Below are 18,318 nucleotides of genomic sequence, written 5' to 3'. Positions count from 1 at the left end.
AACCCCTTTTTTGCATAACTGAGACAAGGGGGCAGTTGCCGTCACAGCCGCGGGTAACAATTTTCGGTAATATGAAATCTTCCCCAGAAAGGAACGAACTTGTGTCATCATCGTAGGTCGTGGCAGCTTGATGATGGCTTCTATATGTTTCTCTAACGGACGAACACCCGAACAGGAAATGACGTGGCCCAGGTACTCAATTTCAGGTTGGAAAAAACAACATTTTTCTTTCCTACATTTGAGGCCAGCCTCCCGTAAGACATGGAATAAAGATTGCAGATTGTGAAGGTGTTCCTGTGTCGTACGACCCGTCACCACGATGTCGTCCAAATAGTTAATGCATCTATCCACTTTAAGGACTAATTGTTCCAAAAACCGCTGGAAAATAGCAGGGGCACTGGCTATCCCAAACATAAGGCGTTTCAGACGATGTAACCCGTGCGGTGTGTTGAGGGTCAGGAACTGCTGAGATGCGGCATCAAGTGGGAGTTGTAGGTATGCTTCAGCGAGGTCTATTTTTGAGAAGAATTTTCCACCCTTTAATTTGGACAGCAACTCCTCCGGCTTTGGAATAGGATATGTCTCGATCTCTGATTGGGCGTTAACTGTTACTTTAAAGTCGCCGCAGAGACGGAGCTGCCCTGACGGCTTCCGAACAACGACGAGGGGAGTAGCCCACTGACTAGAAGGAATAGGCTCAAGAACGCCACTTGCCGTGAGGCGGTCCAACTCCTTCTTCACTTGATCTCTGAGAGCTAAAGGAGCGGCACGGGCACGAAAATATCGAGGCCGCGCATTCCGTTTCAGTCTGATGTGTGCCTCAAAATTCTTTGCGGAACCGAGGCCGGGGGTGAACAGGTCTGCATAATCCTGGCAAAGCCTGTCCAGATCCGAGTACAGAACCTCATCAGACACCAAATTCACAGAATCGTCGATTGAAAAACCAAATTTCCAAAATGCGTCCAGCCCAAATAAATTCTCAGAGGAATCCCTGTTAATGACTAAGGAGGTGACCTGGCGGGTGACATTCCGGTATGTCGTTGGCAAGTCGACTTGACCGCGGACTGGAATGGAAAGTTTACCATATGCCATGAGGCGTCGCTGCGTGTCGTGCAAGGGAGGAGCACCAAGTCTCAAATATGTGGCGTAATTTAGAATGCTCACGGCTGCGCCAGTATCGACCTGTAATTGAATCGGTTTTTCCGCAATCAGGACTTCAATAAAAAGCCTATTGGTGGTCTCCTGATGATCAATAGCGGCGATCAGATTAATATCCATCGGAAGATCCGAAGGTTGCTGCAGCCGGCAGGACTTTCGACACACAGAAGCTAAATGGCCCTCGGAAGAACATTTGTAGCAAAAGGCCCATCGATCAGGACAGTCATCTCGTTGATATTTTTTAAAACAAGCAGGACATGATGGCAAACATTTTGGCACCCACGACTGGTTTGAGTGGTTGGAGCGAGGTGGCGGACGGTTCTGCTGAGTTGACCAGCGGCCTGCCCGCACTATCGCTATTTCGGAATCGTCACTCGGGTGGGCCTTAGCCACCGGCTCTGATGTGTTTACATTGACGGCTGCAATGTCGACCCATGATTCTAGTTTCTTGCCTGCTGCACGGGTCACCTCGAAGCTTTGTGCCAAGTCCAAGACTTTATCCAATGAGGGGTCAATGAGCTGAAGGGCCTCATGTTGGAACTCCCTGTCTGGCGTACCCCTGATTATCATGTCCCGGATCATTTCTTCGGCGTAGGAGTACTTATTTTTAGAGGTAACAAAGTGACATCGTCGCCCCAAGCCTTGCAATTCCGCTGCCCACTCTCTATGCGTCTGATTTGGCTGTTTCTTGCATTGGTAAAAGGCGACTCGAGATGAAACAACATGGGTATGGCGCTGGTAATATTTAGTGAGCAACGAGCGAATCTTGGTAAAAGTCAGCTCCGAAGGTTTTGATAAGGGGGCCAGTATGCACAAGAGCCGATAAATCTCAGGTTTAGACCAAGACAAAAACAAAGATTTCATGAGGCCAACGTCAGTTACCTTGAAATCATGGAAATGTTCCAGCATTCGGGATTCGTAGGCTTCCCAGTCCTCTAACGTTTCTGCAAAAGACGGAAATGGCGGTACTTGCTGCGTGGCCTGCGTCTGCATGAACCCTTGTATAAGTGGCTGGAGGGTGTTGAGTAGCAGCCTGTGGTTCTCGTCCTGCTGCTGGAGAAGTTTTTTGAGGAGATCTTCCAACATCTCCTGGTGCGTGCTCGTCGCCATTTTATTGTATTATAATCAGGAATAACACAATAACCTCGTCAGTCTGGTTTATTACATCACAAATCACTTTTTAACAATTATGTTAGCCAAGCGTCTACCCAGGTTCACACTCAGAAGCAATGCATTATTAAAATTTGGTTATACCAATGTCCAAATGTGCATGGTGGGGTGCACATCCCGTAATTATTCCCAAGTCCAGTGAAGTTCAGTCTCTCCAAGTGAAGTCGCAAGATTTTCCGCCGAGCAGCCAGGTAACCTCGAGTGGTGTGGCGAGTCATCCACAAGCAGCTGGAACACGGCATACTGCACTTCCTGATCAGAACTGTCGTTTGCGGCGGCGGCCGGGTTTATATAAGGCTTGCTAGTTAATGGAGCCATCGGCTGGGGTCACTGTTTTCCAGGGCAAACCAATCGCAATGTTTCCTGGCGTAGCCAATTGCTGTGTGCTGACAAATGCGCACGCGCGTGTGAAGGCAGCCAGTGATGGTAGCCACGAGCCGCCCAGAGAAGTGCGGCCAGCGATGTATTTCTCGGCCACGTAAGGGAGCGTGCGTGTGAAGACGGCCAGCGATGGACGCAGCGGGCCGCCCAGAGAAGTGCGGCCAGCGATGAATTTGGCGGCCGCTTACTGGAGCGCGTTGTTCGGTGTTTGTTAGAAGTGGTGTATACCACAGTTGGGAACTGGGGTTGTGTAGGGATGGACAAGTATATTGTGTAGAAACTTCCTGGCAAATTAAAACAGTCTGCCGGACCGAAACTCGAACTCGGGACATTTGCCTTTCACAGGCAAGTGCTCTACCAACAGAGCTACCCAAGCACAACTCCCGCTCTGTTCTCACAGCTTTACTTCTGCCAGTACCTCATCTCCTACCTTCCAAACTTTACAGAAGCTCTCCTGCAAACCAGGCAGGACTAGCACTCCTGAAAGAAAGGATATTGCGGGGACATGGCTTAGCCACAGCCTTGGGGATGTTTCCAGAGTGAGATTTTCACTCTGCAGCAGTGTGTGCGCTGACATGAAACTTCCTGGCAGATTAAAACTGTGTACCGAACTGAGACTCGAACTCGGGACCTTTGCCTTTCGCGGGCAAGTGCTCTACCAACTGAGCTACCAAAGCATGACTCACGCCCTGTCTTCACAGCTTTACTTCCACCATTACCTTGTCTCCTACCTTCCAAACTTTACAGAAGTTCTCCTGCAAACCATGCAGGAGTGCTAGTCCTCCATGGTTCGCAGGAGAGCTTCTGTAAAGTTTGGAAGGTAGGAGATGAGGTACTGGCAGACGTAAAGCTGTGAGGACGGGATGTGAGTTGTGCTTGGGTAGCTCAGCTGGAAGAGCACTTGCCTGTGAAAGGCAAAGGTCCCGAGTTCGAGTCTCGGCCCGGCACGCAGTTTTAATCTGCCAGGAAGTTTCATATCAGCGCACACTCCACTGCAGAGTGAAAATCTCATTCTGGATATTTTGTGTAGGTTTGGTGGTCAGTGGAATAACACTGTGGGAGGGTTGGGGAGGATAGTGGGCAGGACATTTCTCATTTCAGGCCACGGTGAGAGGTAGATCTACATTTCAATGACTGCTTCTCACCCTGTGTCATATGCATCCTTCCCACTAACACCAACTTATCTGAATTGCTCAGATGGGAATTTTCCATGCAACATATCCTACATCCCGATAACCCTCCTGGCCTCAATCTTCTTTAGCCATTGTCCTCACCCATCCAGCCCTTTCCCTGTCCCCATTCCAGCACTACACAGCCTTATTCCACTGCTGCACCCAGCCTTTTCGCTTAACCCCACCTGCCGACTGCACATAGCTGCCCTACCCTCTGCATGCTCCCCAGCAGCACTTTACTGTCTCCCCCTCCCTGCCCAAGTCCTTCCTCATCCCCACTCAGTCGGCCCTCCCATCATGCACTGGTGCTGCCGCTTGCAGTGTGGCTTCAGTTGCCAGAGACTGCAGTCGTGTATGTATGTGTGTTCTATTTTTGACATAGGCCTTGCTGGCAGAAAGCTTATTTGTGACAGTCTTTTTGTTGTGCTTATCTGAGTCTGACTCAGCATCTCCACTATATCTAGAGTAGCAACTTCCCTTGTCATAATATTGTTACATTCCATCCTGGATTTTCCATTGTTTGAAAATACACAGTAGTCAAGCAATTAAGTATAGTAGAGCCATCTGTTAGGATTTACGGCCTAGTAGTAATTTCTGTTATAATGTTTCAAATGGGCACATGTTACTGTCCACGTGTATTGTTTGCGTGGCAGCAATATAAGCCTCTGGGCCAATCAGTCTGATGATGTTCCCAGCTGGCCACACGTGGCAAAGCCTATAATGTTATATTTATTTTACTTTTGACAGGAGCATAGCTGCTCCAAATTCTGACTTTTGCTTTTTAGCAATGTAATTTTATGTTAAGTAATCTTTGTGTCATGAAAATTGTAATTTTCATTATTGTGTTTTTGGTTATACCTCATTTGCCATGTATTATTTTATAGGATTTAGCAACATTTATCCTCATGAAGACAGTCTTAGTAGGTTTCGAAACCTAGGTCAGTGTACCTACCATTTACGTGCAACCGGTTGGCTGTTTAATTCTGTGTTAGACACACACATATGTGGTGGTTCTCTTCTCATTTCAATGAATTTCTCTTCAGAAATTCACAAGAATCCTATTGCATATCTTTTGCCTCTATTCCATCTAAAACTAAATTCCTCCTCAGCCAGATTCTCCTCCATTACCTTTTCCGATATTTTGTTAACAATTCTTAACATAACTTCATTGCATATAAAATTATGCTGATTTCATGTACTCACTGCATTTCTTGCTTCCTTGTTTGTTTAGTATTGGAATCATTACTGATGTCAAAAATTCCTGTCCCATCTTTGCACACTACATTTTTGTCTTTACTGGCAATTTCCAAAGTAGCAGTTCCTGGCCTGTTTTGATCCCATGTTGTAGTCTTTGCTGTGTTTTATAGTAAATCATATTTTCTCTTCCTCTCCAAGTCAGTTGCATCACTCTCCTTTTTAAGCCATTTTTTTTAGCCTGCACTGTTTCTCTATGCAGTTCGTTATTCAGCCTTTTGTCTTTCTTGCATCTTCATTGCTCCTATTTTTTAATTTTCTTGTCTCCTCCATTCTCAAAATCATGTCTTATGTAAGCCACAGCATTTTTGCCATTTTCCTGTTTACATGTCTTATACTTTTCTGCCTTGATTTTTGATTCCTTCTTTCAGCATATTCCCCACCCCTCCCCTCAAAGATCTGAGCTGGGGATTATTTTACTATGGATGTTCCATTAATATGTAGTGGTATAATAAATATGTAACTAATACAGAGATCTGTTTTAATCATTATTGCTGTTGGCATTATGATCAGTTCTCCATCCAGCTATAAAAGTTTCTTTGTTTACTAAAGACTTATTGTATGTTATATACATGTTTTTTAACTCTAGGGAGTTGACTGCACAAGTATGGTGCTGTAATGCCCAGTACTATGTCTGTACTGGCTGTCCGGCTTCCATAGAAAGTTTGTGTGTGTTAACACCATCTAAAGTACACGAGGGCCAGTATTTATTTTCTTGTTTTCACTCTTAGTAGTTTGTAAATTTGACAGTTTAGCATTGTACCATCTGCAGTGCCACAGTCATATAGTTTGATGTCTTTTTATAGCAGCCTCAAACAAGCTGAGGCTTGATATGGTGGTCAATAGGAGTTTCAGTGTTAGGTGGGCAATGAATCCTCCTGCCTGGGTTCATTCGATGCCTTCAGTTCCATTTTATCACTCTCTGAATAGATGTTGAGAGCTAGCTTCAGATGTATAGTGTAAGCATATCTTGGAATTTGTTATAACCAAATGATCACAGTTCCTTCTTTCGAATCAGGTGGAGGATTTAAACCACAAGTTCACACTCCTTTGTGGATTTTGTTATGTCTACTATTGCATGGATAAATTTCAGGTGTGTACGAGATGCAGTAAATGGTTACTTACTTACAAATTAAATGTAGGGTGCTCACATAGTTTTTAAGGGTAGAGAAACTGCTCAATAGACCTGACAATCAATTGTTTACTGTGCTTGAAGAGGGGCATAGACCACCAACATTAAATATGCAGGAGAACATTCATCATTTTATGGCAAGAAGAGAGAATTTTAATTAACTGCAGGGGCATCCATGATATGGTCCTGTGATAAGTGTCATTTCCAAACAGTAATAATTCCCACTGATTACTAAGAATAGAAAGCTGGCCGATACCAGAAAATCAGAAATTTCATTTGGACTTCATATCACAAAGCTAGGCTGGCCACCAGTGGTAGCAACATGTGTATTGTAATAAATCACTATATAATATCTACTGAAGTAATTGCAGATTATTTGGATGAAAGTAAATATTAAAGGTGAGTCAAACATTATAATCATAAGAAAGATTAGGGTTTAACACATATTTTAGGAAAACACAAAAAACTTAGATCTGGGTGCCCCAATAGCGATATGAACCACTATCCTTCCGAATGTGACTTAAGGGTCTTACCACTGTGCCACCTCATTCAGACATATAAATGAGTGCTTTTATAGATCACCTTAAGAGCTGGTATAGTGTCAGTTCAGGAAGCTATTTCTGTTTAATAATCATGTCAGCAAACTGGTTGCAGATTGATCTATCAGTGGATAAAATTCAAGAGCACTCTACACACAAGAATACAAATGTGCTTCAGCAGAAATCACAGCCATAATTAAAGTGCTATACAGGACTGATGTAGATGAATTGCAACACATCAGTGTTCCAGTCCGAGCTAGACATACACTGTTACAGAAATCTTATGCAAAAATTGTCCTTTTAGTATTGTAGGCCTCTGCTGAGGAGACATAACAACTTTCCTAGCAATAGAATATTCTGTCATTATTGGAAGATATGGAAGATACACAGTGCGTCAACTGAATAGGAGACACTTAACACACACTATGGAAACTTTTTGTGGTGAGGGTTGCAGGTTTGACACTAGTTTTTCCCTAATACTGTGGTAAAGAAACATTATTCTGGCTTGGCAATTGATTGTCTGTAATGCCTTCCTTTACTCTATATGGAAAACATACCTCTTATATGGTAAAGTGCTGTTGATTTTCCACACTAGAGGAAACAGTAACTTATCTATAAATAAATCCACTTCTGGTGATAGGTATTACAAAACTGATGTTAACCTAGAAATCCACTGGTATCGACTTGAACTGTCAGCTTACTGATATGGGATCACTATGCCAGAAATAATGAATTTATTTTATCAATCAGGCAAAAGGTTGACTATTAGCAAAAGTCGATATTCAGTTCACGCAACAGCAAGTAGGAGAACAAAGATTTTGTTACTGGATACCATTCTGGCCATTTAGAACTTCATGAAAAAAAAAGAGACTGGCTTAGAAAGCAAGATTTGGACTGGCTATTACAACATTACAGATCAGTGCTGCATCACATGGCCAGCAAGATACTGCTGTTGTAAACAATTTCTCAGTGCTCTAGTGGCAGTTCTGGAGACAAATTATAATATAAAACATAAATGCAATCAACATAATGCATAAAGGAAATAGGAGAACCAGGAGACACAAAAGAGCTATCAAGATGTGTGGGACTTCCTTAGATTAGAAACAGAAAACTTGTGGGAAATGGTCAGATGAACATTGTGTTAGACATATGTAGTAAATGTCTCAAATGAAAAAGACAGCAGACAAGAATAATTATTATAACAGTTGTAACTGTAAGATGACTCACTAATGAAATAATAATAATAATAATAATAATAATAATAATAATAATAATAATAATAATAAATCCCATGGAGGCCCGGGAAAAGAATAGGCCTCCGGCATGTTCTGCCAGTCGTAAAAGGCGACGAAAAGAACAAACCACTAATAGGGCTAACCCCCCTTTTAGTGTGATTAGTTGGTTCAGGACAGAACTAAAGAAGCCTCGGACAAGCGCCGTCATGGTCGGGGACGACGCTTGAACCCTATGCCCGCCCACAATGGTAACGACACTGCTAGCCAACTGGAAAATGATTTAAATCCAAATAGAGGTGTTTTGCAGGATATGCTTCCTGCAACCACCCTAGAAGGAAAACAAAGACAGAGGATGAGATGGTCAGATGAAGTTAATCGACACCTCATGTTCTGTTATTACCAAGCAACAAACCTAGGAACCAACACAACTGGATACAGATCACAAGTATACACAACATTTATTACCAGATACCCAGAATTAAAATTTTTAACAGAACAACGACTAGCTGATCAGATCTGTGTAATAATAAAAAATAACAGGATACCCCAGTCAGAATTAGAAAACATCAAACAACAAGTACAACTAATATTGGAACAAAATAATGTGCAATCAGAAGAAGAAGAAAATACAGTAATGGACTCAAACATCCCAGAGCAAACAAACAAAGAACAACATGCACCAATTAAACAATCAGAGGAAAACGAAATCTTAAGACAGCCACCAGAACAAGCACAAATAGAACACGAAGTGACACAGATGTTAGATATAGAAGAAAAATTTCAGCTAACATATATAGAATACAAAGACACAAATACAGACATTAGACCATTCTTGCATAGACCACCAAATAACCCACAAGTCGAAACAACAATAAAAACTATCAACACAATCATACACAACAAAATAAATGAAAACACAACTATGGAAGAGTTACAACTACTGGTTTATATAGGAGCACTCACTACACTAAATATACACACTAGGCAGAGATCAGAACCAACCAACACACAGAAGAAACCCACAAAACCAGCATGGCAACACAGGCTACAGATCAAAATAGAAAAACTGAGAAAAGACATCGGACAGCTAACACAATTTATAAGAAATAAAATCTCGGAAAAAAAAAACGAAAAAGGTTAGGTAAAATCTCACAACAAGAAGCGACAGAGCAATTAGACGAAAAGAAGCAGAAATTACAAGCATTAGCCAAACGACTCAGAAGATACAAAAAAAGTGAAAATAGAAGGAAACAAAACCAAACATTCAACACAAACCAAAAGAAATTTTACCAGACAATAGATAACACACACATTAAAATAAACAATCCACCAAACCTAACAGACATGGAACACTTCTGGAGCAACATATGGTCAAACCCGGTACAACATAACAGGCATGCACGGTGGATACAAGCAGAAACACACACGTACAAGATGATACCACAAATGCCTGAAGTGATAATTTTGCAACATGTAGTCACCCAAGCAATTAATTCTACTCACAATTGGAAAGCCCCTGGAAATGATAAAATAACAAATTTCTGGTTAGAGAAGTTCACCTCAACACATTCACATCTAACTAAATTATTTAACATAATGATATCAATATAATGGAAGGAAACATTCCACGTGGGAAAAATTATATATAAAAACAAAGATGAGGTGACTTACCGAACAAAAGCGCTGGCAGGTCGATAGACACACAAACAAACACAAACATACACACAAAAGTCAAGCTTTCGCAACAAACTGTTGCCTCATCAGGAAAGAGGGAAGGAGAGGGGAAGACGAAAGGAAGTGGGTTTTAAGGGAGAGGGTAAGGAGTCATTCCAATCCCGGGAGCGGAAAGACTTACCTTAGGGGGAAAAAAGGACAGGTATACACTCGCACACACGCACATATCCATCCACACATATACACATGTATGTGTGGATGGATATGTGCGTGTGTGCGAGTGTATACCTGTCCTTTTTTCCCCCTAAGGTAAGTCTTTCCGCTCCCGGGATTGGAATGACTCCTTACCCTTTCCCTTAAAACCCACTTCCTTTCGTCTTCCCCCCTCCTTCCATCTTTCCTGATGAGGCAACAGTTTGTTGCGAAAGCTTGAATTTTGTGTGTATGTTTGTGTTTGTTTGTGTGTCTATCGACCTGCCAGCGCTTTTGTTCGGTAAGTCACCTCATCTTTGTTTTTATATATAAATTATTTAACAGTTACATTGCAGACCCATACACATTCCCTGAACACTTACACACGGAATAACATATCTGAAACCTAAAGATCAAGCAGACACAGCGAACCCAGCTAAATATCGCCCCATAACATGCCTACCAACAATATACAAAATATTAACTTCAGTCATTAAACAGAAATTAATGACACATACAACACAGAACAAAAAGGCTGTTGCAAAGGAGCACGAGGATGTAAAGAACAACTGATAATAGATGCAGAGGTGACATATCAAGCTAAAACTAAACAAAGGTCGCTACACTACGCATACATTGATTACCAAAAAGCTTTTGATAGTGTACCCCACTCATGGTTACTACAAATATTGGAAATATACAAAGTAGATCCTAAATTGATACAGTTCCTAAACATAGTAATGAAAAATTGGAAAACCACACTTAATATCCAAACAAATTCAAATAATATCACATCACAGTCAATACAGATTAAGCGTGGAATATACCAAGGAGACTCATTAAGTCCTTTCTGGTTCTGCCTTGCTCTGAACCCACTATCCAACATGCTAAATAATACAAATTATGGATACAATATTACTGGAACATACCCACACAAAATCACACATTTGCTATACATGGATGATCTAAAACTACTGGCAGCAACAAATCAACAACTCAACCAATTACTAAAGATAACAGAAGGATTCAGCAATGATATAAGTATGGCTTTTGGAACAGACAAATGTAAGAAAAATAGCATAGTCAAGGGAAAACACACTAAACAAGATTACATATTGGATAACCACAGCGACTGCATAGAAGCGATGGAAAAAACGGATGCCTATAAATATCTAGGATACAGACAAAAAATAGGAATAGATAATACAAATATTAAAGAAGAACTAAAAGAAAAATATAGACAAAGACTAACAAAAATACTGAAAACAGAATTGACAGCAAGAAACAAGACAAAAGCTATAAATACTTATGCTATACCAATATTGACCTACTCATTTGGAGTAGTGAAATGGAGTAACACAGACCTAGAAGCGCTCAATACACTTACACGATCACAATGCCACAAATATAGAATACATCACATACATTCAGCAACAGAAAGATTCACATTAAGCAGAAAGGAAGGAGGAAGGGGATTTATCGACATAAAAAACCTACATTATGGACAGGTAGACAATTTAAGAAAATTCTTTCTAGAACGAGCAGAAACTAGCAAAATACACAAGGCAATCACTCATATAAATACATCGGCTACACCACTGCAATTTCATAACCACTTCTACAACCCTTTAGATCACATAACATCAACAGATACGAAGAAAGTAAATTGGAAAAAGAAAACACTTCATGGCAAGCACCCATATCATCTAACACAGCCACACATCGATCAAGATGCATCCCACACATGGCTAAGAAAAGGCAATATATACAGTGAGACAGAAGGATTCATGATTGCAATACAGGATCAAACAATAAACACCAGGTATTACAGCAAGCATATTATTAAAGATCCCAATACCACAACGGATAAATGCAGACTTTGTAAACAACAAATAGAAACAGTAGATCACATCACAAGCGGATGTACAATACTAGCAAATACAGAATACCCCAGAAGACATGACAATGTCGCAAAAATAATACATCAACAGCTTGCCTTACAACATAAACTTTTAAAACAACACGTTCCTACATACAAGTATACACCACAACATGTACTGGAGAATGATGAATACAAATTATACTGGAACAGAACCATTATAACAGATAAAACAACGCCACATAACAAACCTGACATCATACTCACCAATAAAAAGAAGAAATTAACACAACTAATCGAAATATCCATACCCAATACAACAAATACACAAAAGAAAACAGGAGAAAAAATTAAAAAATACATCCAACTGGCTGAGGAAGTCAAAGACATGTGGCATCAGGATAAAGTTGACATCATACCAATTATACTATCAACTACAGGAGTCATACCACACAATATCCACCAGTACATCAATGCAATACAGCTACATCCAAACATATATATACAACTACAGAAATCCGTAATTATTGATACATGTTCAATTACCCGAAAGTTCCTAAATGCAATATAACACATACCGTACAGTTAAAAGGAAGTGACGCTTGATCAAGGTCCGCGTCACTCCATTTTTAACCGGACTTAACGTCTGAGAAAGTGAAGGAAATAATAATAATAAAACAACAACATACCATAGGAAACTGTGGCTGAAATAAGAGTTGCCATTATGGCAAAATTGTGGAATTCATTCTTATTTTCTGTTACCACATATGTGAACTACATAACATAATTCGTATAAAGACAGTACACATGATGTTTCTGGAAGGATCACCAATTGAAAGTGGCTTGCTTGAAAACAGTTTTAAACCAGTTATCAATCACAATAGCATATTGTGTTGCAATCTAGAACTGATTTCAAATAATTTCATTGCTCATTTAGAAAGCTATAAAATATTGTCCCATAACAGACTGTAAACTCAAGTACAAGACTGAAGTGTTACAGGAGACTCACTTCACAAGTTATGGAGTGCTTTTGTGTTTCGACCAACTTATTGATTCCATTTTTATGTATGATGTTTTGACAACTGAAACAGTTATTTTCTTCAAGTGCTGCAAAGGTGTCTTGTTATGTGTTCTCGCTACCAGAATTTGAAGTGCTGTTAGTTTCACACTGCTATTCATAGCCAAGTTCAACTCCCTGAGCCTGCTGTGCTCTTCAGTGCTTATCTTTGTTTTCTAGTCCATGTAACACACATTGTCTCTGTGTTTTCCAGCTCTGGTAGTCCGCAGCTCGTGGTCTCGCGGTCGTGTTCTCCCTTCCCGAGCACGGGGTCCCACGTTCGATTCCCGACGGGGCCAGGGATTTTCACCTGCCTCGAGACGATTGGGTGTTTGTGCTGTCCTCATCATTTCATCATCATTCCTGAAAGTGGCAAGAGTGGGCTGAGCAAAGGTTGGGAATTTGTACGGGCACTGATAACCTCACAGTTGAGCGCTCCACAAACCAATCATCATCATCATCATCCAGCTCTGGTAGATGAATAATCAAGAAATAAAATACAACAGTTGGTGTAAGTGCCAAGTTTCTGGGACAGTGTAACTGAGTCTGTAGAAATCAATGTCAAAAAACCTAATAAACTAGGACAGAGGTTTAATTTAAACAATACATGATTTCTAGCACTTGGTTTATTAAAATTTCACCAGTATTAAGGCTTCTCCTAGCTCTATTCTGTCTTTGACTGCATCTCACCTTAGTTGGATTTTTTAGGTCTGTAATACTAAGTGTTGGAAGGTATCTGCCAGTTCATGTTTTTCTGTTTCTCTGCGACACACTACTATTTGTCAAACGAACTTGTAACTATTCATGCAGCCCTCAGTATCCCTTCTTGGTACGGATCCACACACTTGAACAGTATTAATATGGATTGTATGATTTTTTGTAAGCAATCTCCTTTGCAGACTAATTTCATTTTACCAATATTCTACCTATGAACCAAAGTCTGCTACCTACTTCACCTAAGTCTGAGCTATGTGTATTCTGAATACAACACTCTCTCTCCACATAGATGAGTCAGAAATGTATTACAGAGAATAGATTGTACAAAATATTTTTTAAATATCTTGAGTGATAGTATTAAAAAGTTACAACTTTTGGAAATTATGCCAATAAATTGCCACTAAATTGAGACTATAAAGAAGGGGATGAATGTACCTTTGCTGCATCATCATCATCACTATAAATTCCACATTTTTGCATTTTGTATCAATTGACTGAGAAAGTATCAGCTTGGTGCATAAGTTTGTAGCAGTTTGGTTTTGCATGTTGTCATCCCAGTTGCTATGGGTTGATTCATTGGTTGTCATTTTTCATTTGTAGTTCACTGTTGCCATTTGAGTTAACATACTGTCATTACTGTCAGTTGGAGGTAGTGAGTGGAGCTGTTGACAATAGAAAATGGAGTGCCAAGTGGAGAAACCAGAACATTTCCAATATATTTTTCTGTTTGAGTTCAGTATAGGGCTGACAGCAGCACAGGTAGCCAGAAACATTTCCGTTGTGTATGGGAATAATACCATTATATAGAGTATGCGAATAAAATGGTTTTCTCATTCTAGGGAGGATCGTTTTGACTTTAGTGACTCTCCAAGTTCAAGAAGGCATTCATGGTTAGATGAAGATCATTTAAATACATTAATCCACAACGATCCACACCAGAGAACTGGCAAATGTAGTGAACTGTGATCATTCCACATTGACATTTGCGTGCAATGGGGAAGGTCCAAAAATCGGGTGTATGGGTATCACACGTTCTAAGCAAAAGTGTCAAAAAATCTGTGGGTGGCCACATGAGCATCTCTGCCTGCTTATCATCAGCTGGCTCATGAACAACGCCAACCATTCCTGTCCTGTATCATTACTGGTGATTAAGGAAAATTGTAACCGTCACTGTTAACATTTACTGCTAACAACGAAGAAGTCTTGCAGGTGCAATCCAGGAACAGTGAACATAAGGATTGTGTGAAGTGATGCTACTCCACAATAATGCCTGCCTGCATTCTGTTAGTTGCATTGGAAAGTTGTGGTTCTGTCTCATTTGATCTTAGCTGAACATGGATTTTAAAAATCTATACAAACTTATTAATAATAGCAATCAACCAAAGATTTCAGAACTAGAAAAAAACCTTATTTCAGGTACTGTTTTGAGAACTGTGACTCATTGAGCTTAGTGAGAAAGGGAAATGTGCTTTATCAATTGAAGTCCTTATTTAAAAAGTGGTACTCCTCCAATTTAATTCATTTCGACATATTTGAGGCTTAAACAAAATTGAGTGAAGCCAATAGAAAGAAATTTCTTGCAGCAGTTGATGGACTGCAGTATTTCAGGTATCTCGAACAGAAAATTGTTATCACTTGGTTATGTTTAATTCAGTATCTTGAAATGATCAAAATTGGAGGTGTACCACTGTTGAAATAAGGCCTTCAATAGTTAAAGATGTTCTGCTAAGAATGTTTGCAGTTTTGACATGGATTAAAAGTATGATACAAGGTTCTCAACATAAAACTGCTTTCATACCAATGCTTAATACCATGTAAAATAGGTCTGAATCACATTAAGTTCTACTGTGATTTGGAATTGTATATAGTGAGACATAATGCAAAAGTTGAGATATTGTTTGTATGCTTTGGATTTTTTTATTTTGTCTGCCAATGTGTCTTGATCAATATTCTCATTTTCAGGCATTGATCATTACACAATATCCAAGCCCTACTCATACCATTTGGAATGAATGTGACGTACAAATTGTAATATAATGTTCTAATGTCATCTCAAATGTTGCAGATGTCCCATGTCACATTCCAGGATGCCACAGTGCAGAATAATGACTGCTGACACTCAGGAAATGTCTGTGTTTGTCTTTTACTTAATCAACCAGTGCACAAAGAAGGTGTTATTTCAATTTAGTATAAGCTGAACTCTTCAGAAGCGTACAATCTAAAGAGAGAGTATTTATTTGTGAATTATTTAATTCTTACGTAAGTCTGTGGGCTTTCATGGCCAGTTTAATTACTGATAGAACATTGAACTCTATACTGAATTTGATTATTTATGGCACATACAGTGATGTGGAGTTCACTATGTTAGAGGGAAAAAAAGCCGAGACCTTTGGGTGACTTACACACATATAGATGGAAGTTCCTCACAGGGGATAAACAACAGCACCTGAAGAAGACTGCAGGGAAGACGTGAGTAACCAGCAGAAACCTGATTAATCAACATGACAATGCCTCGCTGGGAAAGCTTGAAGAATTACAACATAATTGTGGTTAAATTTTTTTGTATGACTTGATATTAGCTAGATAAGAGACTGACTGCTCAGTTCAGGTCAGAAAATACTATTTCTGCATCATGAATATTATTTGAAACAAACACATGAAAACAGTGTTTGAATATCATATTTACACACACAGTGGTTTGTATTTATATGAACTAACTAAAAGTACAAAATTTAAAGTTGTCATTATTTGACAATGGCACTGTAGTTACTGTGTTTGACTGCAAGTTAATGTCTTCCATCAGTTTGTGAGCCTGTTGTCGAAGAAAACTGGTGCTGATAGCTAGCCACACTGATTCACGTTCAGACACCTTTTTATAATAGCAGTTCCTTGCCCAAAGTTTACATTTTGTGCCAATAATGATCTTTGTGTAAGTGTTACAATGTAAAACCTTAAAATATTTAGGGACCACATGTATTTTTAAGGAGTATTGCTTGTACATGAATTGTGAATTTTACATTTTTGTTAACTTTAATTATATTTTATCTGGAGTTCCTAAATGATGATGGGTAGGTAGGAAGTGTGTTAGTAATCATACCCTTAAAGCAGATTTGCTAGACTCCATTCAGAAAACAAAATGCTGGTTCCCACAGTTGTCCTTTCATGCAAGTTTAAACTGAGTAACAGTGACCGAGTGGACTAAACCAAGACTTAGTAGCACACATCTGGTAAACATGCACAGAGGAAGCTTCAGCTATTTACGAATGAAACATTTATATTGAAACTTAAATATTTGTTACTTCAGTTGCCAGCTTTTTGGTCTGTTGACTGAAGCTTGTGTACTTATATAATTTTAACAAGGTCATGTGGGACTTTGGATCCATACTGTAATATTAAAAGATTTTTTTAATACTTTTTGTCGAATAAATGTTACAATTTATTGTAAAAAAAAGTTGAAGAGTCTAATTTTTATTAGCTATATTTTTCAATGTTTTGGAGTAATACCTTGTAAAATTTAGGAATTTTAATCAACAGTTGAATTTTAGGAAGAGGAAAAGACTAGACACTAACCCCATATTGAATGACCTTTTTTGGAAACCAGTTTCAGTGAAAAAGATATCTGGGGTAGGATCTGGCACACCAAATACTATATAACAGGTTGAAAATAGATATTGTGATTCAATTTTGATTTATTCAGTACTTCAGGTTAAAATTATTAATCATTCATTAAGCATCATTTTAAATACCTCAAAAATCCATCTAGATCTGATCTAAGTGGCAGAAATTATTCACTTTCAGCTGCTTTCACATGTGTTTACATACATTTGACCTTCAGCAAATGTGACTGATTTTCAACTTTTCTGCTAGCCTGATGACAGCAATCAAAGTTTAGCTTGATGCAGCGAGATTGTGTTTTTTGTCAGAGGGTAACATCATGCATTTGCAAGTGGTTTCCTTAAAATTATATGTAAACTTTTTGTTGCCAAATGGTAGCAGCAATCAATTGAGGGCTAAGACCAGACATTACTCATTTGTATAGCAGGCTATTTATTTATGCTGCATGGGAGAGAATTAGAAATTGTGGTCTGATAATAGTGTGTTAAAAGACAAATGCGTAAATAAAGAGAAAACCGATGGAAACAAAGCAAATAAATGTGAGATCACAATTCAGATATCTGCTGTTTATGTAAATTGTCCAGAACATAATGCAGCCAAATTTTTCTTGGCTTTCCTATTGCTCACTGCACACTTGTTTTGGCCAGTAGTAGTGGTAGGAATCTGTCTCAGCATCAGCTTTGCCCCATGTGCTCTCCCTTGGTCAAGATTGAGAATAAAGTGGACACGTTTTGTCACATGCACAAAGACCACAATGCACTTTTCCATCAGAAACAATACGCCATCAGTTTTGTGTTTAGCTTGGCAGATCTCTAACTGTGACAGTCCCAACGTTTTAGTCAGACTTTAAGGGTGAGAGCCTGTCAAAATCTCAAGATAAAGCAAGCAAGATTAGTGCCAGTGGTGCACTAATGCATTTTGTGCAGCAAAGTTGTCAGCATTCACCATGATGTGTTATGGAAATGAAAGGGGCTGTGTCAAATGCTGATTCTCTGCAGTCAGTGACATAGTAGTGGACAGCTGACATATTTTGAAACAAAGCACAAAGGGATAATGTCACAGTCTCGCACCAGTATAACACAGCCTTGGAAATATTAACATATTCGGAAGAAACAGGCCAAAATTTATGACAACCAAGGTTAT

At 39.5% G+C, this 18,318-nt stretch overlaps 1 protein-coding gene across 6 annotated transcripts in view; it reads left to right on the top strand.

The window, feature by feature from the left end:
- Positions 1–16,969, top strand: part of LOC124805212 (MIT domain-containing protein 1-like) — a 115,282-nt gene extending 98,313 nt beyond the window's left edge. For all 6 annotated transcript variants that reach the window (XM_047265715.1, XM_047265712.1, XM_047265711.1 and 3 more), the window contains one exon: positions 15,626–16,969. The gene's annotated coding sequence lies outside the window, so the exon portion shown is untranslated. The remainder of the gene's footprint in view (positions 1–15,625) is intronic.
- The last annotated feature ends 1,349 nt before the right edge of the window (positions 16,970–18,318 follow it).

This window comes from Schistocerca piceifrons, chromosome 7 (assembly GCF_021461385.2).
Source record: "Schistocerca piceifrons isolate TAMUIC-IGC-003096 chromosome 7, iqSchPice1.1, whole genome shotgun sequence".
NCBI classification, from domain to species: Eukaryota; Metazoa; Arthropoda; class Insecta; order Orthoptera; family Acrididae; genus Schistocerca; species Schistocerca piceifrons.
This window is presented reverse-complemented; position numbering and strand designations above follow the sequence as displayed.